Source organism: Spodoptera frugiperda, chromosome 15 (assembly GCF_023101765.2).
Source record: "Spodoptera frugiperda isolate SF20-4 chromosome 15, AGI-APGP_CSIRO_Sfru_2.0, whole genome shotgun sequence".
Taxonomy (NCBI): Eukaryota; Metazoa; Arthropoda; class Insecta; order Lepidoptera; family Noctuidae; genus Spodoptera; species Spodoptera frugiperda.
Window position 1 is genome coordinate 5334505 of NC_064226.1, and position 25390 is coordinate 5359894.

At 38.1% G+C, this 25390-nt stretch overlaps 1 protein-coding gene across 3 annotated transcripts in view; it reads left to right on the top strand.

Moving 5' to 3' along the window:
• LOC118274884 (toll-like receptor 6) overlaps positions 1-25390 on the top strand; it is a 66456-nt gene that overhangs the window by 37225 nt on the left and 3841 nt on the right. For all 3 annotated transcript variants that reach the window (XM_035592656.2, XM_035592647.2, XM_035592662.2), the window contains one exon: positions 7959-8034. The gene's annotated coding sequence lies outside the window, so the exon portion shown is untranslated. The remainder of the gene's footprint in view (positions 1-7958; positions 8035-25390) is intronic.

A 25390-nucleotide genomic window follows, 5' to 3' on the forward strand; every position in this document is an offset into this window, starting at 1 on the left:
CGTAGTTTGGACATTGTCGCACTCAAAACTGGTATTGCGAGCTCCCATCAAATCTGCTGCGTAGTAATTAATTAGTTGTGTTTAATAAGTCTTTACGGACCATAATAAATTGACTGGTGCTTGTAAACAAACATTTATGAGTAAACTTACAAGGATTATATTTGTCGAGCACGAAGTTCTTAGATACCAAGTAGAGGAATAAAATGTAAATCATTTTGATGTTTCTTTAATAGCTTTTCCTTTGAAAAATGTAAAGGATTAAATGTTATAGCGATATGCACTTTAATCTGTTACTATTTTGTATTTTGTTATGTTTGGTAAATGTGATAGTCATCAAAGCGGTGTCACAGGTCGGAACTTACTTCCAGAAATCGTGTTTGAGGGTCAACGAATTGTAACTCCATTAAAAGTTTCCTTGTTTTCGAAGTAAACACGGCGCCACTCAAAGGAAGTCCTTAAAAATTAATGGAGACATCCTGATTACTCTAAAGATCCAAGGTAGAAGTTGTATTTAGACTACCGAGTTTATTTCTGTTGACACAAACATCTTTACGATTTAATCTTCCTTATAACTTTGCATTTCCTCTCTGAGGTTAAGTCGAATTCCTGTTGATATTTTCTTAATCCAACAGCACATAAATATCTGCGGCTGAGGGCGTGACAGCCACTAAAGAATTGGATAAAGAACCTGCATGCGGGTAATATTGTGACTGTCGCCGGCATAACGCAGTTAATATCTGAATCCCACAAAGGAAATAAAGTCCCGATACGAAAAACGAATAAATGTTGGAGTGCACCGCGCGTCAGATTATAGGCATAAATTATTAGGCACTTTTGTTCAAGTCAAAGAGCTACTCGCGCTCCATTCAATTACGGATCAACCGTACAAGGAGTGCCGAGTCTTTTTCAGATGTTTGTGTAAGGGATTAGTCGGGATATCTGTGCCGGTATCTCCGTGAGATAAGTACGAATATACGTCAACGTCGGACGGCTAAGCCGATTATTTTAAATGTATTCACTTCCTTAATGGACGTCGTTTTTCACGTCGCGCACCGCGGGCCCTCTCGCTGACTTACTGAAGATTTTCGGTTATGATCCGGTCATTGACTGTTGGATATTAATGCTCACTTATCCGACATTTATTAAATTGTCGGAATGAGGGAGCGGGGGCGACTAGATCAAAATATCAACTTTTATAATTGACATGTCCACTTGTCTCAACTCTTGAGTCTCGACCCTTTTGAATTTTTAATTAGAACGTAACATGGATTATTTTGGACAGTATCTGGCTATACTGAGTATTTTACAGGATCATAATTTAGGAGTATTTGTAGACAGAATTATATTCCACGATATTTCATTCAAGATCCAAACTATAAGACCACACACGTGTCTATAAAGTAAAATTCCTCCACGTTCTTGAGCATATAATATAAGAAGCTGCGTAGGTTATTGAAATGGACCAAAAAATAAAGTAATAACAGGATCACGGGCGGCCCACCTGGGCGGCATTGACAAATGCTGCTGTTAGGCCGCGCTCCCTCGGCGCCCGCGCTGAGGCCCAAATAATATACATATCATTATTTCGCCTCGTGCCCTCATAAATATTACTTACAAATTCGCCCATCTAGCGAGTAGCAAGCAACGCCGCCGGCAATTTTTCAAGGAAATATCGCCCGAGACCCGCCAACCGCCCGGGAATAGGCGACAACATGCAATGATGCATTGTTTTATTTGTGTGCCAGCACTACCAGCCTGCTGCTACAGCTACTTGAGTGAATTGGAACTCAATACTTTTTATTACCCTCGTTGCTTGTAAGCTGTTATTAAGTTTCACAAACATTTTATCGTTCAAGATCTTTTATTGTGTCTTCTTTTTCTTTCACGTTAACTTGTTACACGAAAATATAATTCTGTCAAACGGAATAAGTAAATTATTTAGTACAAGCAAAGTAACCAACTCCATCCAAATGGAATTCAGACAACATGTTGTTGAAATTTATTTCACACAAACGGTTATTAATCCAATAACGGTCGGCAATCATAGATATTTATTTAAACACGAACCACAATACAGGGTGCTTTACGGCAGGTGGGCATCTAATTAATTAGTAGGTGCCCCCCAGCCACGAGGGTCGAAATTAAATGTATATTTTGCATTTTTTCACCCACCATAACGCCGCATGCCGTCAGTCTCCATGTAATTAATAATAAAATGTACCAGTACAGTAATGGTAGGCACATATTTATTTGTGCAACGTTTTAATATTTTTTATGCAAAACAGGGGCTGGGTCGGATTACTTATGGTAAAAGTGTTGTTCTTTTCGTCGAAAAAAATGTTTTGATTATTTTTACGCGAGAAAACCTTTTTCGGGAAAATGAAAATAATTTTTCAGGTAATATGAGTATGAGTGGTAACTGAAAGTAAGTATCCATCTGTGAGCGTATTTTTGTACTGTTCCACGAGTGGCGTATGTACGTTGACAGCTGTCAATCTGGATATTAAACAGTCTCGAGCCGTACTTCCTGCGAGCACTTCCATTTTACCAATAAAATAAATTGTATCCAGCCGTGGATACATCAATGGCCAGTGTAAAAATAAACTTGTGCACTCACCAGTACACCGCGCTGTCACCCCGGATCGCGTGTAGACTCGGCTGGGGGAGCAAGTATAACGCTTGTCTACATAATATTACCGCGTTATTACAAGTCACAGCGGCTGCATGTCAACTCGCCGCTCCAGGGTGACTAACGCTGATAAGTGTCGCGACGTCTATTCACGCTCTCATATGCATTTTTCAGAAAAAAATAATACCTACCCGTCATGAACGCTGACGGAGCTTTACAACATTATTCCACCGAGACTCACGCAACTGTAAAATCAACAATAAGATTATCTAAAGTTAGATACGTTGAAAAATAAACATCTAAAAACCATTAATATTTGTAATCAGAAAGCCTCAGGCGATTCCTAAATTGATAAATGGAGCAGAAATTATTTGAATAACAAACCACGAACATTGTATAACGTTAGTGCATTAATAAACGCTTGTGTATATGAAAGCGTAAGTAATACAAAATTATAAATTGTTTGCAGTTTGCCGTCAGACTGCACGGTAATAAAATTAAATGGCGGCGAATATGTCTGTCTCGATCATTTGTGATTGTTTTGCTGCTCGAATTTGTTCCGAGTGCTCGAATATTTGGCTTGTTCAATTAGACATTCAAGTGACGTATATTATGTCGACGGGAAGATCTAGTGTTGATTAAAATAGTTTGTAGACATTAATTTATTACATTAGGAATATTTAGTAATAAGCTGAATTCAGCACAGCGAGTGCTATTATTAAAACTTAAAAGGAACTTAGACTGAGCGTTGATTCATTTGAATTTCTTGTTTAAACTCGACAACACCTAGACTAGAGGTTCATTTTCTTAGTAAATGTTTAAGCCTTTTGTTATGCTACTTTGTTTACGTGTTTGAATACGCTAGAAAGATGAATAAGTAGCTAATATTACGTAGAAGTTCAATTGTCTCCTTTCACAAAGAGTGATACGTGGATAAAAATAAATCTTGAACATTCCTAAGGCCTCGTGCCCAGCTGCCAACATAATGAGTACTGGAGCAATAAGATAATTAACAATAATATCACATAAGACATTCGTACAAAAAGTACCTCGGGTACACCTGTCAAATAGTTTAAACAAGTTTATGTTAGACGCAATCACATTACTTGAAATAAAACGCAGCTGTCCGTATTACATCTTTGAGACTGGTTTTAAAAAGAGTTGCTCAACGCTTATGGAGAATCCAGGTGCATAATTGCGGGAGATTCATAAGTGTTAATAAGATAAGACTATTTCAAGAACTCGACTTGTCTTACGACTTCGTAGAAAAACTGCTGTTACGATTTACAAGAACTATTTTGTAGTTGACTCATTGCGAATATGTAAACGGGTTTTAACTTTTATTGTGCTACATGACGCAATCTTTACAAAGAATAAATAAAATCTTAAGTAGCACGAAACATCTCAAATGTCCTCCTACTGGACTATATTCATAAATGTACTTTCCAATCCTAACAATAATGACAAAGCATTGAATATTTATTTCAAGGTATCAACTAGTAAAGTAAAGCAGACGGTACAAATGGTCAACATCAACGATATAATCAATGAGAAACTACCTGTTCTACATAGAAAAGTGTATGCAGGAACCACAAAGGCCTTTTACACAAAAGCATGTAAATAAATAATCTACCCACGCGAAGTTAACAGCCTCCTACGCCATACAAAACACTTAATATAGTCGGGATAAATCTATAAAAATATATCCCTATAAAAATGTTTGCCTGCAATCAATGGACAATGCGATAACTGACTATAAACATGCAGTAAAATTTTAGAACTACTTTTTTTCGTTTAAGAACTTATTTTGCGTGAATATATAGAACGTGGGTTTATTTTAGATTCCATGAACTTCGTATAATATTCAACGTTTATATGTATAGTATAAAATAATCTGATTATTTCGATCATTGGATGTCTTGAGTGGGGTATGTCGTACGTCGGACCGTACTTAGGCATTTAATCATTGTTAGACTGTGAAATTCAAGGCTTTTAATCTAGATGCTAGGTCCACAGAGAGAATACTAAATACCTTTTAGGTCTTACACAAAATATCATTCATGTTTAGTGAAATTACCTACTGTAATTTTAATATGATTTACGATTTACGACTAACGAAGCATTTTCAATTCAGTTTGTATTCACTGAAATGTATTTAAATTAAAGAGAAATATAAATCAAGAGATTAAAAATGGAAAACTCTTGATCCATTAAAGTTCTCGCTGTATATAGAAGCTTAATTAAAAACATCATTAATAAATTCATCTAGCGAGATGTCAGAACCATCGACATAGTTTCCCGCGAGACCCAAGTCGCGAATCTTAAAAGCAATGTAAAATTTAAAAAGTTTCCGAAGAAAATTAAGGATCGCGACGAAAGAGGTTTTGAAAGCGCTGCCGAAGACTTGCACCATGTAACTTTGTTAGGCACGGTGAGTTACCTCGTTAACGGGCGCGACGAAATATTACACAAGTAAAACTCGAATTAATCTAGGATGTTTTTTCCAAAAAGGATATTCCTCTGCTAATGAGCTAGATTGTTAGCCTTCGCTCGGCGCAGCCTTTGTGGCAACTGCTTCTGTTTAGCTTTCTGCAAACTTCATTAATGTGAATAACATTGTTTGGTATTTTTAAATGAATTTATTTATGCACCTCTCATATTTTCTTTACTGGTTTGCAATTTAAAGAATAATGAAATAAGTCAGCGAATCTTATTTAGGTAAATTAGAAGGATCTGGAAACATTGTTGCGTTTTTATAGCTTTCTTTTGTATTTTACTATCTCGGTTCAACGTAGTCATTTATATTCACACCTGGATACATTTGAATAGTGAATTAAAAAATCATGTTGTATTTACGAGAATGATATTTCAATTTTGGCTCACGTCTATCAGTCAGGCAACCCGCAGTGCGATTTATACTGTTGTTATTGGGTAATAAAGACATAAAGGCTCGTAGCTGGTCCCCCAAACAAGGTGTGCTTATCTGAGTATCGATTGGAGCAGCTGTAACGGGCGGGACATATTACCCTGATTCTATTAGCCACATGAATACGGGTGGTCTCGGGAAAATTACGACCTTTCTGCTCGATCCGAGTACTTTTTTTGAAACCCACTTTATTATTTTACCATTCAAATGTCTGCATAAACAAGGCGAAGTGACTCTATCGAGTGAAACTTCACGCTTGTAATAATAAACGACAAAATAACGTAATTTATGTACCTACAACTTTGCCACACTGTTCTGCATAACAATGGCGTCGCAGAACAAAGTCAGCTGGGAAATGTAACCGAACGCGTTCGAGGGACGAAATTGAAACGATCACTTTTTGTTTTTAGAATTTTCTTATAAATTCTTCTTTCGGCGAGTATCTAGTAAACGTAAGCGCCATTATAATATTAAAATCATTTCTTTATAAAACAGGTTGCGGTAATGAGATGTCCGTTGGGTGTCTGTCCATTATTTTTTATCTCCAAAGTTAATGAGGTGAATTCCTGCAGCAGATAATAAGTTGTAGTGTTATAATTAACGTCAAATAAAAGGTATTAGGCCATTATTTATGAAATTTTTATCTTAGAGGAAAACACATAAACAACAAGCAGAAAATATGTTGTCGATAGTGAAACTAGCTCTAATTAGGAGATTTTTAAAGCTTGGACATTGTAAACTAAATAAATGTGTGTTACCATGAGAGTTGGATGATTTTATGTCAAACCACAAACAGCACCAAAACGATTTGCAATCATTCGTCCATCATTTTAGCGACCGAATTTATTTGTTCAATTGCGTTTGATAGAATCAGCAACTGGCAACTGAGTTACAAATTTTGAAGTATTTACTTATGTTAAAAATATATAAACTCGTATTCGCACGTACAAGCATCCTACACGTGCCGTATAAATCCCCCAACATTTCTCACATCTCGCTTCCGTAGCCTCACAGACGTTATACTATCTTTCTGTTCAGAACCAATGGAATTACAACATTAATCAGCCGAAATGAACCTTTTAGCGAAATGTCAAAAGGTTTACGGAGATCTTTGTAACAAGGCACGTATAGACGAAACAAAAGAACGTTCTGTCTGCACGGCTAGCGAGACGGGGAAATGAAATAGCTGCGGTAAGCGCCCGATAGAAAATCAGGGGTCAATTTGATAGACTACTACAGACCTTGTACTCGAAATTGATTTCATTGTCTGAATCGGATACAAAATATTATCATTGAAAATACAATAGCCGTTCTTTATTAAATCTGAAGATTTAACATTTTTTGTTGATAAAATATTTTATGTCGGTAACTCGATACTTTAAGCCCCTACATCCGTGAAGATTGATGCATGATGCAGTCGGACGCACCGATAGCAGTCAACCGGCTTTCTCTCAGATAAGCGGCGAGCCCGCTTTGTCTGACCACATTAATTTAAGGCTATGATATAAACCCGTTTGGAATTGTTAAATTGATTGTGTTCACCAAGTTATCGTAAACCTTTTTTATGACCGCACAGAGCTTTACCGTTCTAAGTAACAATATTAAAGATAGCATGGCGCTTGTAGACGTTTCAAGCGGTCAAACAGAGAGATACTTCGAAACGGAATCTAAATTTCCTGTTAGAATTGACCGAATGTGAAGTTGATTCGAATTGTAGCGCGGGCTTGTAACGTTCAGGTGTAGCACGGCGGGCGGCGGGCGGCGGGCGTGGAGCGCGACTGGTCAAGCGGTCGCTGCCGGCCCGGTCCGGTCGTCCGGCTGTCGGCCGCCCAAGCACACATTTCCGCTTGATTAGAGGACGTGCGAGTCGCCGAGGACACCTGCGCCATCTGTGTGCCGACTTTTCAGTGCGCTTTGTTTTGGAATTCAGAACGCTACCCCGACGAAGTTTTATCGCTGAGGACCGGCGCGATGCGGGCACCGTTTGACTTTTGCCCGACAGAAACGAAATTTCACTGCGATATATTTCGTTTTATTTCATCAGCGATTTCCTTTTCGAATGCGGAGGACATGGGCTAATTTTCGTAATGTTTTTATGACGTTGTTTTCTGTCTAGCCCTTTTGCAATCAAATATAGTTTGTGAGGAGTATGTCATATTGCGAGTATAATTTACATGACGGTTTCTATAATATTCACAGAAATGGGAAAGAAAACGAATTACGAGGGTGTATAAAAGTTATTGCTTGTTTATGGAGGTCTGTTTTTATAGGGCCCTGAGGGAGGAACTTATCGATGCTTTATAATGTAACGGTTATCCGGAAAGATAATAAAGTTTTGGGGTTAAGTACATTACAGATGTAAATGAACGTTTTTATTTATACAAATGTTTTCTTTTGTTTCAGGATTTTTTGTTTACTTTGAGCACATGACCTCAAGTATCGAGACATTATAACATCAAGCTGCCCCGCCCGCAATTAGGTAAGCACCTACTGATTTAATACAAATATTTAGTGTAAGTTTTTCTGCTAACAAACAGTAATAAATGTTGATCTTACCAATAAGTCTAAAAAGAACAATCTCATTGCTAACAAGCTTTTTTCGGTAAACAACACAAATTGTTTATTTTGTAAGAAAAATTGTTACGAAAAACGTGGAAAAGACAGAACAAGAAAGCATCTGCGGGCCGTTACCCAAGTTTTCCTTGTGAAGGCATCAATCCGCCATCAAATTGCGTAGAAAGGGGTAATTTGTATCTTTTTTTTTCAATAAAACAACACCTGTGCCCTGGCCATTTGTGTTCCCTCTAAGCTGAGAGCTTTGTAAATGTTGCACCATTTGTAGCGGAATTGAAAAACTGTTTCGTTTCTCAGTCGCAACAGTTTGTCGTGTGGTGTACAGCTAGCCTTATTTGTCACTGTACTCCTTTATTTTTGTTGAGTACATGTGTCGTGCTAGTGTTGTTGTTTAATAATAACTTAGAGACTCGGTAATTACCCGAATAATACTAGGCCCATGTGGACAATTATGTAATTTTGTTACCGCTTCAACTTATTTTGTTTTATTTACTTCCAACCCCTTTAAACGCCTTTTAAAATCAGGTCGTTGGAACAGATACGAGTTGACATACTTTACTTTTTGTACTGTAAACGAACCGAGAATTAATGTGTGCTCAAGACTCACAATTCTTTAATACCGACGTACTCAAACTCTATAGAAATCACGTCAATTCATATTCACACTACTGACACTATGAATACAATCGAAAAATAAACTTTACGGCTATACGAAATAAAGCTATTATCATAATGCGCCAGTCAACAATACAACACATCAATAAGCAATGACAAACCCAGTCAATTGGCCTTAATAAATTACTATTAGTAAAATAACTATTATAATAAAGATACACGAAGCGTATATTTCCTTTTATTTCTTTATGGCTATTCGAGGGTCCATGTTTGTTCCGTACACTGGCGTTCAAAATATATGACCAATCATTTTTCAACGACACTCGCTTTCAGACAGATTTAAAGCGTGGTTTGAATGACGCGTATTTCGAATGTGTCAATCACACGTATGGCCGCCCCTAAATGTACAGTGGCGTTGTACATCAGGGATTCGTCTAAAATTGTTGCCAGCGAGTGTACTGATTAGAGTTTAGCTTCGCGTTGTAGGATATAATTAGATGCGGTGCTTTGATGAATTTGATTTTATGGTTATTATCGTTAAATATTGTGATATTTGGAATTTATAGGAGATATTGTTTTGATGATTCAATTACAATTGCCACGAAGTCTTTACGTTCTATTCTTTGCTCTTATAGTACTAACAATAAGTCATAATACGTATAACTAAGCCTAAAGAGAAACAGAGAAATACGATTAAATCTAAAATCTCGAGAACATAGTATACGACGTTTTGCTGATACACATAGTAAAGTAAAAAACTAAAACGATATTACATTTAGGTACGGTACATCAATCGATGACGTTGGTGTTAAGCGAACGCCATTAAAACTAGACTAAACAAAAACTGTCTAGCACAAAGGGTAAGGTCACTTTCTAGGTCATTCTGATGTAATGAACATTCTAAATTATTATCCAATTAGTACAAACAACAAAAAAAGTAGACTAATAAGTAAAAACTGAGTCTATCTAACCTCTCACCTAATTCGAAGTTCATAAAGAATTCAACTAACCTAAAAAAGAAAGAAAATTAAGCGCTAAGAATTACTGCAGAAGGTACAAAATGAATTGCCGCGTTTAATTTGATACAAATTTTATTTCGTCTCGATTATTTAGCGATCTTCTTGATTAAGGGCGTATACACAGTGGTAGGAAGGCAAATAGAACTAGCGAGTGTTCCACAATGAATATTTATGTCCTCACCAATGTCGTTTAGAATGAGGTATGTTCGTTTAAATTGGACACAGTCTTTGGCAGAGGTCTTTTGTTCATTACTGTTATAACTGACTATATGGTGGCTTCTATTGTTAAGTAAAATAATTACGAAGAAATCTTAATATTTCTTCGTCTGTGTTTTCGATAAACTTATAACTCTTTATGTAAACCATTTACATTGTCCTTACTAATACAAAATAATTCCAGAATACTAGAATCAATTCTTATTCCACAGATAAAAGTGAATGAAATGATAATAACTACTTAAACAGATTAGTTCACGATTTATTTAAGTTGACCGCGAGCCTGGCTGGCCTCGGTGCTCGGAACCTCAGACAACATAATTACTTAATGAAATCTGGAAATTACGTAAGTTATTTCAATCCGTATTGTATTCTTTGTGAAAATGACGTAGCGAGATCATATTGTAAGGACCCGGTACTGTGATATTATGCTCATCATTCTCACTGCAATGACGGACAAGATTATTTTTCCCTCGTTTCATTTTCCACGGGCTTGTTTATTTTCTTAGATGATGTAGCGGAATTTTAATTAAAGCTATGTAGGTCAAGGTGTTGCTTGTAGCGCTTTTACGTAAAGGTTACCTATTTTCACAGTCTTTTAGCAGCACAAGAGCGGATGTTTTTAGCGCTAAATTAGGTGAAGCTACCGGCTTTGTCTCTATTATCGTTTGAGCTCTTGTTTCTTGTAAAGTTTCAACAAACCTCCGTAAATCTTCCGACATTATAAAGTGATAAGTTTAACCGATTGAATGTCTTAATTTAAGCAAACCAGAATGTAAATCTGTAAAGTAATTTAAACTTTAAAACATAAATCTTTATTCTCAAGTTTCATTGAACTTCGCCAAAGGTTATTGTATCTCAAAGCGGCAAATTATCCATCTCCAATTTCTCGCAATTTACTAACTTGTAGTAACAAAGGTTAATAGCAGTTACCTATTTCAAATCAGAGCTTCGAGATAAAATTTTATGGTCCGATTCCACTATCGCTGGGAGTGGTAATAGCCCCAATATTTACTTCGTAGGTGATACCTGATTCGATAGACGTTACCTTTAGTATGTAGATTTCAGGGCTTGCTTCGTCGTTCTACGTGATCTCTAGATAGGTCCATGCGGGCTCTAAATTGAGGCTCGACGGCCGGCCGACATAATGTTCTTGCAGCGACATGCTTTTGTCAGGGCGATTCAAAGGTGGTTGTCCGTAAGTGGGTCAGCTGGGATTTGCGTTCGATGTATTCAGTTATATGTGCCTTGCAGCTATTGTGGCCTGCTCTTTGTTAGACCTTTTAGCTTTGCGACAGCTATTTAGTGTACGTGCTCCGTTGTTTACCCCAAATTCTCTAAAGCTATGTATAAAACTAAAAACCTATACGAACCGATGTCCTCGTTTTTACGTCGGACTTTTTTACTGACGACACGGAATATTTTTGTGTAAATACCGCCACTTTTCGCAACAATACGTTCACATGGACGAGTTTTTTTGTCATTGTTGTACACAAACACAATGCGACTTCAATGTTTGGACGCGTTGGAAACGATTGTTTTACGTATATCCGATTGGTCAGGGGCGGGTAACAATAAAAAGCGGTCGTGAAAAATCAAAAGTGCCCGCTGTGGCCGTCGTAAAGTATTTTCGGTGTTTCGAAACCTTCATGTTTTAGAAATGGGCCGTCAAAACAAATGGCGGGTGAAAAATACAAGGGAATATAAACAAAGGCTTGTTTGGTCGTAGGTTGTTCGGCGTGGGGTGGCAAGCGCCTCATTTCGACAGGCGGATAAGTGCGGCCGTAATCTGTGCCGGAGCTCGTGTAAATGCAAATTGTCCCATAAAGCCATCGCTCGCCCGTCCCGCCCCGCCCCTCGCTCTTAATGAAGAGGAGCATCTCGGACGGAAGCCCACGTCCGTCATCTCCACAGCGGTTTACGTGGCCTGTAGATACATGACGAAATTAGATTCGCTTCGAAATTGGTTTGCATACATGTTGCAATTAGGCGCGAGATTCCAGCCTGACACGTTTTTGGGTTTGATTCCCTTTGAAGGGGGTAATTCGGTTAGCAGTAAAGCTGTAACAGATTAACCCTCACAAAACCTCTAACAAACCTTTTATAAATTCATTATACTTTCATTTATTATACTTCCTACGCGTGCGAGCTCGAAACAAAAGTTCTAAGAGGAAAAACGCGAACTATTTGGTCAGAAAAACACAAATGAATAAACTTTGATTAAGTTCATCAACAGCGAAGGCTGCTGTTTTTATGACAATGATGACATAAAGTTTATGAGTATTGTAGTTTCTGACACTATAGTAAGAATAATGGTGTGGCCATTTATTTCGACTTGGTGCGACTTTTTTGGGGCAATGTGGGTTTAGATTGGGAGAACTGACATGCTACCAACTATAAGGTTTATAGAGCCATATCTAGGACACCAGCCTTTGTTGTAACTTATACTACGACTAAATTGGTCTAGGCCATCTTTTATTTAAAGCTGTTGAAGGAAAAATATTTTCACACATAAAGCGCTTCACCGACACAATGTCGGCACATCCCTATGTTTAATTTTATTGCCACCTAGTTAAGTCTAGGGCTGTCCAAAACCATCCAATTTATGTTATACTAAATTAACAGTTCCATACTGTTATTGGAAACCAACGGTGTCTGTACTCTGTAATCAGTTTCACTGACTTACTGCGGCGCGGCCTATTACCGGCCATTATCCTAACGATTACGTTTATTTTAATTACTCTGATTGGATCCGATAACGAACGATGTGAATCGGTTATGATTCTTCTATATTATTGTTTTTATTATTCTATATGTTTGTGTGTTGAGGTAGAAATGTGGAATAAGTTTTCTTTCTTTTACGAGGATTTTATACACGCAAGCGGTTTTTATTGCAAGTTGTAATAACTTGATTGTTACCATTTCATGTACTTTATTTTTGCAAACATCTAAATGTAACTTAAATTACAATTCTAACATAACCATATCTCCCAATGTTCATAACTTTAGACACTAGACTAACACCTAAACGCCCCCCGATTCAATAAAGCAACATTATGTTCACAAATTAATTCCTAACTACCGAGCACTTGCTCTGAATGGCCCTATTCTGATTATCAATAACGTTTTGAAGAGAACAAGTGAGCATTGCCTTAAGTACAAGTGGGTGAAACAATACGTACTGCTGGGACCTCGCGTTGAATTACAAATACGGGAAGTTGACATGAATTCGAATAGGGACGCGACTGAAACAGCGGTATGTTCTACGTTATATACTACAGCTTGGCTGATACCTTATAAAATAAATGCTCTGTTGAATTTTCCGAGCACGTAATTGCTTCGCTATCATGTTTACACCTAAACAAGTGTTCTAGGCGATAAGGATATCTTTTTTCTTTTTTGCTGAAGTACGAAGTGTTAGTTTATTGCGAGAGCTTCGCTCGTCCCTAAGGAATTTTACTGCTATTTTGTGTTTAAAATATTGTACCGTGTTTCAATGTAATGGTTGTAGGTTAGGCGCATGTTATTAAGCTATTATTTGTGGCATTTATGTATGTATTTTCCGTTATCATTAAACGTATAAATAAAATGCACGTTATCATAGCAAAGTACTCAAACGCTTATGCTACTGCTTTCTACGTGAACGATAGAAAAGTGCGAATCTAATTGGGCCTATAATTTTCTTCATACAAAAATAATAAAAGGTACTTTTACTGTTTACCGTTTACTAAGCAATAACTTCTTGCGGTATAACTGAACTGGACAATTTTCTTTTTTGTTTGCGGTTCTCACAAAAATTTTGTTAAAAAACTGGAAAATTGTTTGAAAGATATAGAGCAGTTTGTTTTTAGTTACAGCTTGTTTTAAAAAAGTGTCTGTTACTTGAATTGTAAGAACAAGCTTCTTTTCCACAACTAGGTCGAAGCAGTCATACAAGTTTTATAATACACGTCTATCACCATCCAGTTAATAGTCCCATAAAAATTAATACTTCAAATAGCCTGCACTTCACAAGTGCACATAATAATTAATAGCGGGCCATAATTAAACGCAAATCGACGGCCATGTTGTATCAGTTTCCATAAACATTTTGTTTTGACTTCACGCCGATTCGAGCCGTTAAACTATTTCTAACAATTACACAAAGAATTTGTAATAGTTTTTACTGCACGTAATATAATATATAGAACTGAGATCACAGAGAACGTATCGAATTGTGTAATTGTTGTATTGGTTCGCTCGGAAAATAATTATGGAAGTTTGAAGACGTTATATTGATCGGCAGTGGAGCGCGACGGTGAGAACTTTTTGAATTTTGTTAATCTACATTTGATACTGGTCGGAACGGAACATGCTAGTGGCTTTTTTACCGCAAGAATGGGTTACTTTACCGTCTGTGAATATTTTGTCTAGGTGACGATAAGCTGTGGGATTGTGGGATCTTACAATCTTCTTTTTATTTTCATTAACAAACTCAAGTAATTTAAAAAGCTACTATCATTCAAAGCGTTTATACTTAGTTGTATTTCTTAACTCCCGGTTCCTTTCATCGAGAAAGAATTTCTCTAGTAAAACATGAATACTTAAAGGAAACTACCGATTCATTCCCTGCACTAAAGTTTTTAATTAACGGTATTTAAACATTCTTAACTCTGAACACTTTGATTTAAAAATGAGGTCAATAAGTTTTATAGTACGGAATACTTTAAAAATTAATTAGTTTACTGAGTCTTTCATATTTCCTGTTCAATTAAAAGTTGCACAAAGTTATTTTAGACTGGCTGACATTTTGTTGAAAAAAATGTTTCGTGTTAAACGTAGCATTTTATAGTGGGCAGGTTTTGGTTTTGTTTTCTATTTTCGGGTATCTTCACACGGTTCGAAAAACCGCGGTTTCACGGTCCATAAGCCCACGTCAATCTACATTTTTGAGTACGCAAGTTGGTCACAGCGATATTCGATATAGTGTATTGTGTAACACAGCGTAGATATCCTCGGATAACGGACACACTGCCACTGAGGTAGGCCATAACATTTCGTGGGAGACCGTTCAGAATCGCCTATATGCATGTAGTTTTGACGTTTAATATCGTATCATGGGAACCAAGTTCCGATTTCACACGTGAACCGAATCGAGTTTAAAACTTTTACTGCATATAGTCACGTAACCTTGTTAGACCGACAACAATAAAGTTCGAATTATATATAAATACAAACATAATCAAGCTTGTTTATTAATGTTGTTAGCGCAGGTCGCGAGGTGACTCCCATTTAATGCTGCTTTAAAATTCTGATATCTTAATCTGATCATTAGTGTTCCTCCCTTTACTTTATGAATCAAGCGATATGTATCTAATGCATTCGAATAGGAATAATATTGTGACCGATAATAATAAGATGTTTTGTATGGTCAACGACGATACTTCTCGGAATTCATTCCTGAACCATCGGATGCGACACAGACCATTTAATTTATTCTGTTGTGACTTTCAAATTTTCAAATAGTTGAACAATTTAATCTTACTACCGATTCTATGATATCTTATGATGATTCAACGCAGTTAACTACGGAATTTTACTATGTAGTTTATGATTGTTATACGGGCTGTAATCTTAATTGCTACCATCGTTTTAAAGTAATGTTTCTGACTCTTGAACCTGTGATTACCACTGAATATTTTAGACGGAACATAAAAATATACGAACAATTAAATTAGCGGTTTTTTTAATAGTAAAGTCACGCATAAATCATTAAACTCGCGTAAAATAACACAGCAATTCTTATTTTTAGAACAAAGAAACATCGAATTTATAAAACAACTTCTTAAAACTCAATTCTCCACTCCGCAAGCAAAAACAGACCCTGGTTTCGTTCAATACGCCGCGTATCTACTAAAACCATATCTCATTTTTGACAGCCGGAGTAGATACCGGACGAAATATCGCGATCAAACCGTTGAATATTTTAATATCGAACAGAATTTCTTTGACGTTATTTTTGTTCGCACGTAACCATTTGTTAGATTTCGCTCGTCTATCACAAGTAAATGGAGAGGAAGCACCTGTCACACAGTCCGCCTGTAAAACGGCCTATAGTCACTCAAGAACCGTAGGGCTGCCGTCTACTAGTTCGTGAGTTATCACCGCTCATAGTAAAATATCATGTCCGCTCCAGTCGCGAGTTTTCAAACAGTCCCTGTTTTATGTTTCCTTGTTTTGTAAGTATCAGGTGTGGATTTATCCTGTGTTTTATAGTCTCAGTCTGTGGTGTAGGAAATAGTAAACTAAAGGGAAGTAGGTGTTCTCTGTACCTCTACTGACACTACGTTGAATAATAATGCGATGTAGACATTGGTATTATTACATCGATGATGAGCATGGAGGTGCAAAAATTAATGCTGCTTCTTATGCTGCTGTTATAAAACTAAGTAGTTTGTAGATGTCCTTACTTCATTTCATAATAGAATATTTTTCAATGTTTTTTAATTTATTTGTAAAACTAGGCAAGAATGTAATTTAGTACAAATTGTGGTAGCCCTAAAGTAACGGTGAATGTGCTTGCGCAGCCAATGTTTTTATAATCGCCACTTGCAGGACGCATGCGCGGCTCAGGAATTTAGATGTGTTGTTAGAATTTTTCATAGAAAATAGAAACAAGTTCATAGTACCGTGAAATATTAAGACTACATTCCTATGCAAATATTTTTCTAAGAGATTCGAGATTATAAAGTTAAATGTAGGACCGTAATATTGTAGTTAGATTTTATCTTTCCCATTAACATTTATTTATTTATTAGGTCAAGCACGATGTCTTGCGTTCGATCCTCAAGTTGGGCTAAGTATTGTTGGGTCGTTCGATGTAGTTTGTTTAATATGTAGTACGAAGTCGGGAATTCTGCGAGATCGTTAATAGTTTTCTATTGTAAACCCTAAAATAAAACTCTGCTTATCTTATCTACATCTGTGCCTAGGTACCTTTTCGAGGAATAAACCGTTATTACCAAGTACAATAATAAATGCGGGGCTTTTCACAAATTCGAGTAAGCCGAGAACATTAATTTTATACTCGGAATATTCTAAAGGTAGCAAAAACTCAAATCTCAGTCGATTTCTGTGAAAATCTCGCTTAGATTTGCATGAAAAAGTCGTCAATGAAATCACAAGCCTTCTTTCCTTCAAAAGTTATTACTTAGGGAACCTTTGAAGTTGATTTTACGGCTGAATACTTGATCAAATTATAATGCATTTTAAGTTTTAAATTCTTCGACAGTTACTCGGGTTATTACAATGAGGTATTGTTCTTTACAGGCTACGTGAAGAGCATTTTATGATAGCTATATACAATTTAAGTGCACACATAATATGTTGTATGAGCGACTCCTAATGACACTGACGTTGTTATAAATTGCCTAATATTATCACACGTCCTTTCTTACCATTTTTGAATTGGTATGCGTCGTGATGGTCTCAGTATGTGACTCTGTCAACCAATTGAATGTGCATTCGTTTGTTGTAGGAGCTTATATTAAATTGCTGGGGATTTTGTCACGTTTTTATTAGAGGTACACATTCCTGTATGGAAATTGTAATGATTTTTATATGAATATCTCACAGAATATCTTGGTATGTTGCAAATAGTACACGATTTCAACTACATAGAATAGAAGCTGATGCAATAAAAGCCATAACCAACGGGAAATGAAAACTCACATCGCTTTTTCTCATTTCTCTACTGTCACAAACACCATATGTTTTTTTTTCTAAGACCGCCGACAATCAAAGTGGGTTGATACAGAACAGTTTCGGTCTTATTGCATTCGCAATCAAAGCGTCCACACGGAAAATTGAATTAATCGAATCATCTGTCCTTTGAGTGTCACCGACCGTTTGCAGGCGCATTCATTAATAAATACCTAGCCTAGTCAGGGTGCGCCTCACTGGGTAGGTCGATTTCACACTTCTTTGAAGCAATTATAGTGATGCATCTACACCTAAACTACCTATTCTATATTGAATAGTCAGAATTTCGTTTAAAAATAAACTGATCGATAAGTCGTCCATCAAAGTGGGTTGGGCAAATGAGGTATACACTGTTTACGTTTTGTTTATCTTCAGTGTTTAGTTTGAATGTTTGTAAGCTTTCAGATAAAGTAAATTACAACACTCAAGCGCCTATTGTGCGAAAGGGTTTATTATTACAGGAGTAAATTTTGAGTGACATGTTATAGTAGACGGTTAAGTGAAATTTATGTGTACTAGTCATTTAATCCAAGAATGCCGTCCTCGAGACATGCTCACTAAATCACCTCGTTCTCTTTATGCTGTCTGAACTCAAGTGTCGTATCTCTCCCTTCAAACTTTATGCATCGTAATAAACTGCAATGGTGCCATGACACGTCGAGTATAAAATTGAGCCAATATGTTTTTCACACTGATGTTCCGACGACACTAGAGCAAATCTTCAAAATTTATCTTTACAAACCAAATGCGGAAACTCCAGTCAAAGCCGTAAAAATCTTACCGGTGCGGTGCGTCGGCTGCGCTTTTGCTCAAACCAACGGTTAGTTGGAAGTGAAATCCTCCCATTCATTCGTTCATTCATTCATAAAACGCATTACCGTCACCGCGCGCCCTAACCCCGCCGTCTCGGTTGCAACGCGGAATACGTTAAAGGGGATCCTCAGTACACTGCAATACGGAATGGAAACGTGAACGTGGGATTTTGTTGCAAGTTACGCTTGCGGAGTCCCGGGTAAGCTTAGCTTCTGGGTGTGCATTGGGCTTTGTGCCCGCTCGGATGAGGCCGCGTTTTGTATTCGCCTTTAATAAAACTGTAGGAAAGAAATGAATATGTCAGTTAGCGAACATTGGAAGATGATATTTGGTGTACGGTGAAAATGTTTGTACGAAAACATTTTGTGTTTTTTTTTTTTATTATTCTCTGACGTGCCTTTAGTGTACAAATCTACTTTTGCTACTAGATACGTTAGGACTAGATTATATTAAAATTTCAAGCATTTATATTTACAACATTGTTCGTAGTCCACTCTATAACATTGTTACTGCAGTCTTGCACTACTCTGAGTACTGCATTGTACAGAATAATAGAAATCCAATTTTTATTTACAATCACAATAACAACATTTAACTCCCTTTCTTGTAAACGAAGAACAACGGTTTTATCAACGATAACTGCTCCACTTCCATTCGCCTTATTGGCAATCTGGCCGTACGAGCGCGGATTTTTATCTGTCGGGGATGCTTCCCACAGCCCCGATGAAGACAATATATGAGCCTGTCTAATTTATTTCATGGGCATTCCTTATTTACGGAGAACACAGATTTTTCGATTCTAAGGGAGAGTAGATTTATTCGTCGGCTCATTTCCCTAAAACCCACTTCACTTAATAACCCTAAAAGTGGAGCCAGATATCTCACACGGAATCCGTGGGATTTTCGCTTGTGCTCGGGCGAGCGGTCGCGTTCCAATGGGCCACAGTGTCGATATCGTCTATCCGCCGTCTGAACGAGCTATTTCATTATTCAGCCTCACCGACTCCGTTAAAGATGGCTGCGATAGGATTGACTAATTTCGCAGTATGCTTTAGATGAGCGGCGCGTCGCGACTTCATTTAGGCCGAGACCGTTTTGCGGGCTTAGTAAGAGATCGTTCGATACCTCTCACTTAAGCACGTCATTTGCAACCGTCTCTTCTAACCCGGAACGCTTAACCTTCTCCTCTATCCAAGTCTTACCTTATAATGCAAACATTAACTTTTTAATTTTATTACGGAGTATATTTTCTCAAAGGAAAAGTTTTATTAACATTCAAACAATTCATGATTGTTGTTTTTTATTCCTGTCTACGAAAGTTGAAGTCGGGAGTTTCTAAGCGTACACCGCGATCCGTAGTCTTGCGGCGAACACCGCGGAAATCCTGTACGTACAGATGCAAACTTCTATTCTTCAAAGCTCTCGGGAATAAGCAAGCTTTATAGCTACACAATTTGAATGAAAGCAGTGAAAATACGTTGAGTTCAACGGAATTAAAAGCTTTATAAAACAACATTCAATTTCGGTAGTCCAGCTTACGAAACGAGTCACGATATATTCTTTTTTCCCAGCACGAATCAGTGTAGACACTTTTTTGAAATAGAGTTAAAAGTAAACAAGTACGCTTTTAATTTGCGCCGCCGTTGCTTGGCCTAAATTCATTGACTATTCATCCGTGGGCCGCATCCAATCGAGCCGGGGCACGCCTAATCCTCGCTCAGCAATGAAAGTCAAAGCAAAAGCAAGTTGGTGATCGCTAAAAGCCCTTTGGCGAGCCGTAGTCGGTGCCGAGGCGGTAGCGAAGCTGCGGCGACTACGGCGAGGCGCCGAGTCGCGTGTAGCGGCCGGCGCTATTACCGCCCCAAGTGGCAAGTTTTGTGCTCGGCTCATGGGCGATTCATCGGCACCTCTCGTTAGGGTGCACGCCTGAATACCGCCTTAGCACTCCTCATTATTGCGTTTATAAAGGCGTCCATACAGGAGCCTGATTCACTAAGACTCGCTCTGTTGGTGAAAGAGAAAATGGAATTGTGTAGACGTTTTGTTCGCTAAAGTTCCTTTTTTATTCTCTACCGTAAGCCGTCGTCGCGAGGGGGTACCTATCTGAAGGAAAGATATTTTGTGGCAACATTCTGCATTGTGAACGTAACGACGACGTGACGTTTTTTCTTTATTTAACGTTAGACATTAAAGTAATAGGAGGACATAAAATAGACTCGTCGTTTTCCACATAGGTGACTTTATTTTGTGCTTTAATGAACTAGCTTACTTTTTATTCGTTCTGGTCCGAGTTGCGGTGGCTCTAGTTTTTATAGGACAGGAAATCCTAGTTAGGAGTCTGTTAGAAACTTGAACTACATAAAAATGTTGTGGCACACGTAGCGATGTGGGAATGTTTGCTAAAAAATGTATTTCCTGTGTAATGGAAATTGTTCGAAAGAGTATCATGGGCAATGTATTAATAAATCTGGTTATACCCGCGGTGAAGTAGCGTGGCTCTCTAACGGAGCTTTGATTGCAAAATCAATAGCGTCGGAGCGTGCAACTATCGGCAGGTGTGCTGCCGGTGATATTAAAATTTGTTAGCGAGCGCCGATTAGGGCGCGAACACCCTGCTAATCGGTGATGACCAGCGTTTATCTGCTTTAAATCGATGGCCCTTTGATTAAATTGATTTGCAGCTTCGATTAGCGGCTCCCTACTTTGATTGGGGGTGAGGGTCAATTGGCTTTATTAATCATATTTATGGACCGCGGACGTCATTTAGGTTCTACGTTATATACTATACAGTGTTATTAAAGCCTGACACTAATTTTGTTTATAGTAACAATTTGAAGTACGTGAACATAAATCGTCGGCACCTCTCCACAAGTTGAAAACATTTCGATAAGCATGTGCAACCAACAATGGTGTGGAAGCACCATAAAGTTGATAAAGAGCGGTGTTAATGGTGTTTATTATTGCATGTGCTGGATAAGTTCAGGGATAACGTTTTGTTGTCATGTTTTTTTTGTTAGTGTAACATTTAAAAGCCTTTAAAGGTGAGTGTTTAAAGTAGCAGTCGGTAGTAGTATTTTTTCCTATAAATAGAACATTAGTGTTTCTCAATCATTTTAATAATGTTACATAAAGTTTTGTTTGGCCTTATTTATTTATGTTTTTCACTACACCTGTATTTCTGTCTGTCCTGCTTACAAATAGTAAGTAGATTGTTATTACGAGAGCCCTAGACAGGAGAGCACCAAAGCGTGCTAACTTAGACACTTCCCAGTCAAGGACGTTTGAATTCCCAAGATCAAATTAAAAGTTTCTTTCAACAATCCAACACTTTTACGTGCACAAGCGAGATTTTCATTTAAATAGCCATTAATGAGAATATATTTGGAAACTTTTGTTTACTTGCAAAGTACTTTAATTAATAGTCATGAGGCTGTGTTTGTCTCTTAATTATGTTAGGTTTTCTACTTAAGCTTTGAGTTTGAAAATGATTGGTTAAATACTACAATAGTGTAGCCAAATAGTTTTTATAATTTAAGCTACATTTACACAGTCGTGCGAGTAATGTATGTGAGATTGTAGGCGCAGGCATTCATTCTAATAGAACTCATTGTAAGAAGTGAATGTACGCCGCGCGCCGCTCCGCTTAGATTCGCCCGCTGCGAGTAACTACCACGCTGCATTCTCCTCAGCCGGCCAAGTTTTCTCATTATGGCCGCTAGCACCACCCGCCACTCACACCGTTACTTACTACCGTCAAACACGACACGTACGCACTCGTCCCGAATGAACAAAACATATTTCATTTTCCCTAAAAAATAAGTCCCGAAAACTATTCGCCTCCTATTTCAATATGTTCAGCTCCAAACTTTTCGGCTTAACTCTGAGAGACTATTTTAAAAACGGCAGAGCACGACTTAAGCAACTCATAAATGTGGAGAGGGCTAAGATATTTTCCTGGGGAGGGCGAGAGGAGCGGTTAGCCGACTTTTACACTGGTTTTATTGTCCCAGCCCCTCGTAAAGCGTCCTTTGTGTTAGTAACGTCTCAAGTTGTATTAACACCGTGATAACTTTAGTGGGGACCGTTTGGTTCGACGAGTCCGATTGGCTCGTCTACGCAATTAGGCCTAAAGGACGACAGCCCGAGGTAAACGGATAGTTTTGATAATAATTTAAATGGTGCCGATGACGTTTAGTCCTATTAATGCTCAGGGGAGATTTGAAACCCTTGATATTGAATTTCGTAAGCGAAACTGTATAATATATTACGGGCATCCCTTAGCGTCGCGGCCTAAACGGTGTTTAGATGTTATGGTGTAATTAGGAAGGTCGCCAGTTTTGCCGGGTCGAGCACCCAAAACCGCTTTACAAAAGCGGTTGCCGGGTTAATATTCTCTAAATGTGAAACTAATACTAAACACGCGTTATGGAATTGGGACAGGAAACGACAAAGTACAATGCATATTAACTTAAAATAATGAGTTCATTAAAACGTGGCGACACACGAACAGTAAAGCTAGCGATAATAAGCGCTGATACGTGACGGACATTAACAAACCATGTCTCAGTGCTTCCCAAGAAAATGTTTATTCGAACAACTTCTTCAAAGCAATACAATACACTGTTTAAAAAGAAAATGAACTTTACTTAAAATCCTTATTTGCAGTCAGTCGAAACGAAAGAAACTTTCTTACAATTATTAAAATCCGCATCTAAATGTTTATAACACTCAAACTTTTCAATAAGGAAATATTTAATTTCCATTTCAAGAGCTTCGACGGTACGAAAACAAAACAAAAACTTGAAAACATACTCGATTTATAAAAGGAAAACGGGGATCGAGTCGTTGTTCATATTGTTTTTGGAGGGGGGCGTCGATTTCTGCGACGAGAATTTTCCAACGAATTTAGCGGTTTCAATCGATGACGTCGGTAATGGAAAAGTTCAATAGGCAACAACAAAGACCGATATAAGTTAACGAAGCTCACGAAAGTAAAATTCACGATGGGAGCGCACTCTGGCGGACAGGAAATTAAAAGACAAAAGAGTGGCGGCCAGGGCAGTTTAGATTCGGAAATGGAGGGCGTGCCCTTACCCTTTGCATTTTTTCATCCGCGCCGAACCGCAACCACCTCCGTATGAATATTAAAAATCGTGTCTGACGTACAGATACACAAAATATTTAATTATACTTACTATATACAATGAAACGAATGAAGCGTAGTGTTACTAACATGTAGTCCTGCGTGAGCAATCTAGAAGCAAAAACTGTTCTACGGTTGTAACTTAAAAGCTAAAAATATTCATTAAAATGCAAAGTAATCTCAATAAAACTTACATGAAAATCGAAAATATACTTAAGTCCAGATCCTCATTGTAGCGAAAAGTAATCATCCCCTCGACGCGAGTCTCAAAATGATTAAACATGCAATCTTTCACGTTGTCGCGATGCCGAATACATTTGGAATGTAACAGAATTAATCCTTCCTAATACGGGATCCTCAATGTATCAAGGACTACGTATGGTTTCTGTAATTCAGGCGGGCCGGTGTAATCTATTCGCGTCGAGCGATATCGAGTTTCTGGGGGAGGTAGGTGCCGTTTTCTCGCATCTTTATATGGACTCGCTTGTACTACCTATCGGATGGAACAATGTGGTTCGAGACGCCGGATTCCACCGAGATGCTGACTGTTTATCCTCCCCTTTGTGTGGATCTGAATATGTTTGGTTTGCAAAGTATCGTCCACAATGATAGCATCCGATGCATTCAAACTGTAAATGGATTGCTTCTTGAGGCTGGCTATGAGTTTGTTTATGCATGGGAGTTAAAATATTCTGAAGATTTCGAAAAGTTGGTGTAATTTTCATGTTAATTACACAAAATGGATGTTAATCGCGATACAGCCGATGATGACAAGCCGAAAGTTCAACACTCACAACTTTGTTTCCTAATTCAATTTGCATTTGGAATCGAAAACTTTCCGTGACACTGTTTTGCATTATTAATACTTCAGCATGGCGTGATCTCCCGAGAGGCGCACTAGAAACCATAAATTGAATTCCAACCTTCGCAATTAGTTATTCCCGCGCGTGAAAACTTTCTAGATCGTTCGCCTTCGTTAACAGATGTTACGGTGCTATTCATTATACATTCCGTCGAATTGTAAAGCCGAACATTTAATTTAAAGTACCTACCGAAGGCTCCTTTGTTAAATCGCCGAGCATTTTGGGCGGTATTGTTGAGGAAGCGCTGGAGCGGCGGAGGATTAGCGGCAGAGTGCTGCCCGCTAGTTTCCCGTTTACTGAGAACATTCGTCTTGCGGGAAATGCGGGACGATAAATAAAGGTGCGCAATATGGGTTGCGAGCTCGCCGGGTGTGCGCTAGTGGGCGCGCGCCGTGAAACGCATTAACCCTGCGGCACGTGCCGCCGCGCGGCGCTGCTCGCCACCCGCCGACAAATGACAAGTCGTTCTCATAATGCTATATTGAATAACAAATCAACGACGTAAACAGCGTTTGTGCAATATGCTACTAAACAGCCTTCTATCTACGACAGACGGATGGCTACGATGCCGAGGTAGGATAATAAAAAAGTTTTTGTGGCGAGCCTACAATTCTGCCGGCGCGGCACGTCTCTTATCGGCCTAATTTGGATCAAACAATTCCACTCCCCCATACAAATTGCGGAGAAGCACATTTGTTATCTGCAGTTTTCGGGAGAAATTATATTAAGATTTTGTGTTACGATAATGTACATTTTTACTCCTCGGTCGAGGGCAATGCATCCTAAGGGAGAAAATTTTATGATAACAATAAATTACACGAAAAATAAACTTGATACCATCTATGGCAATGA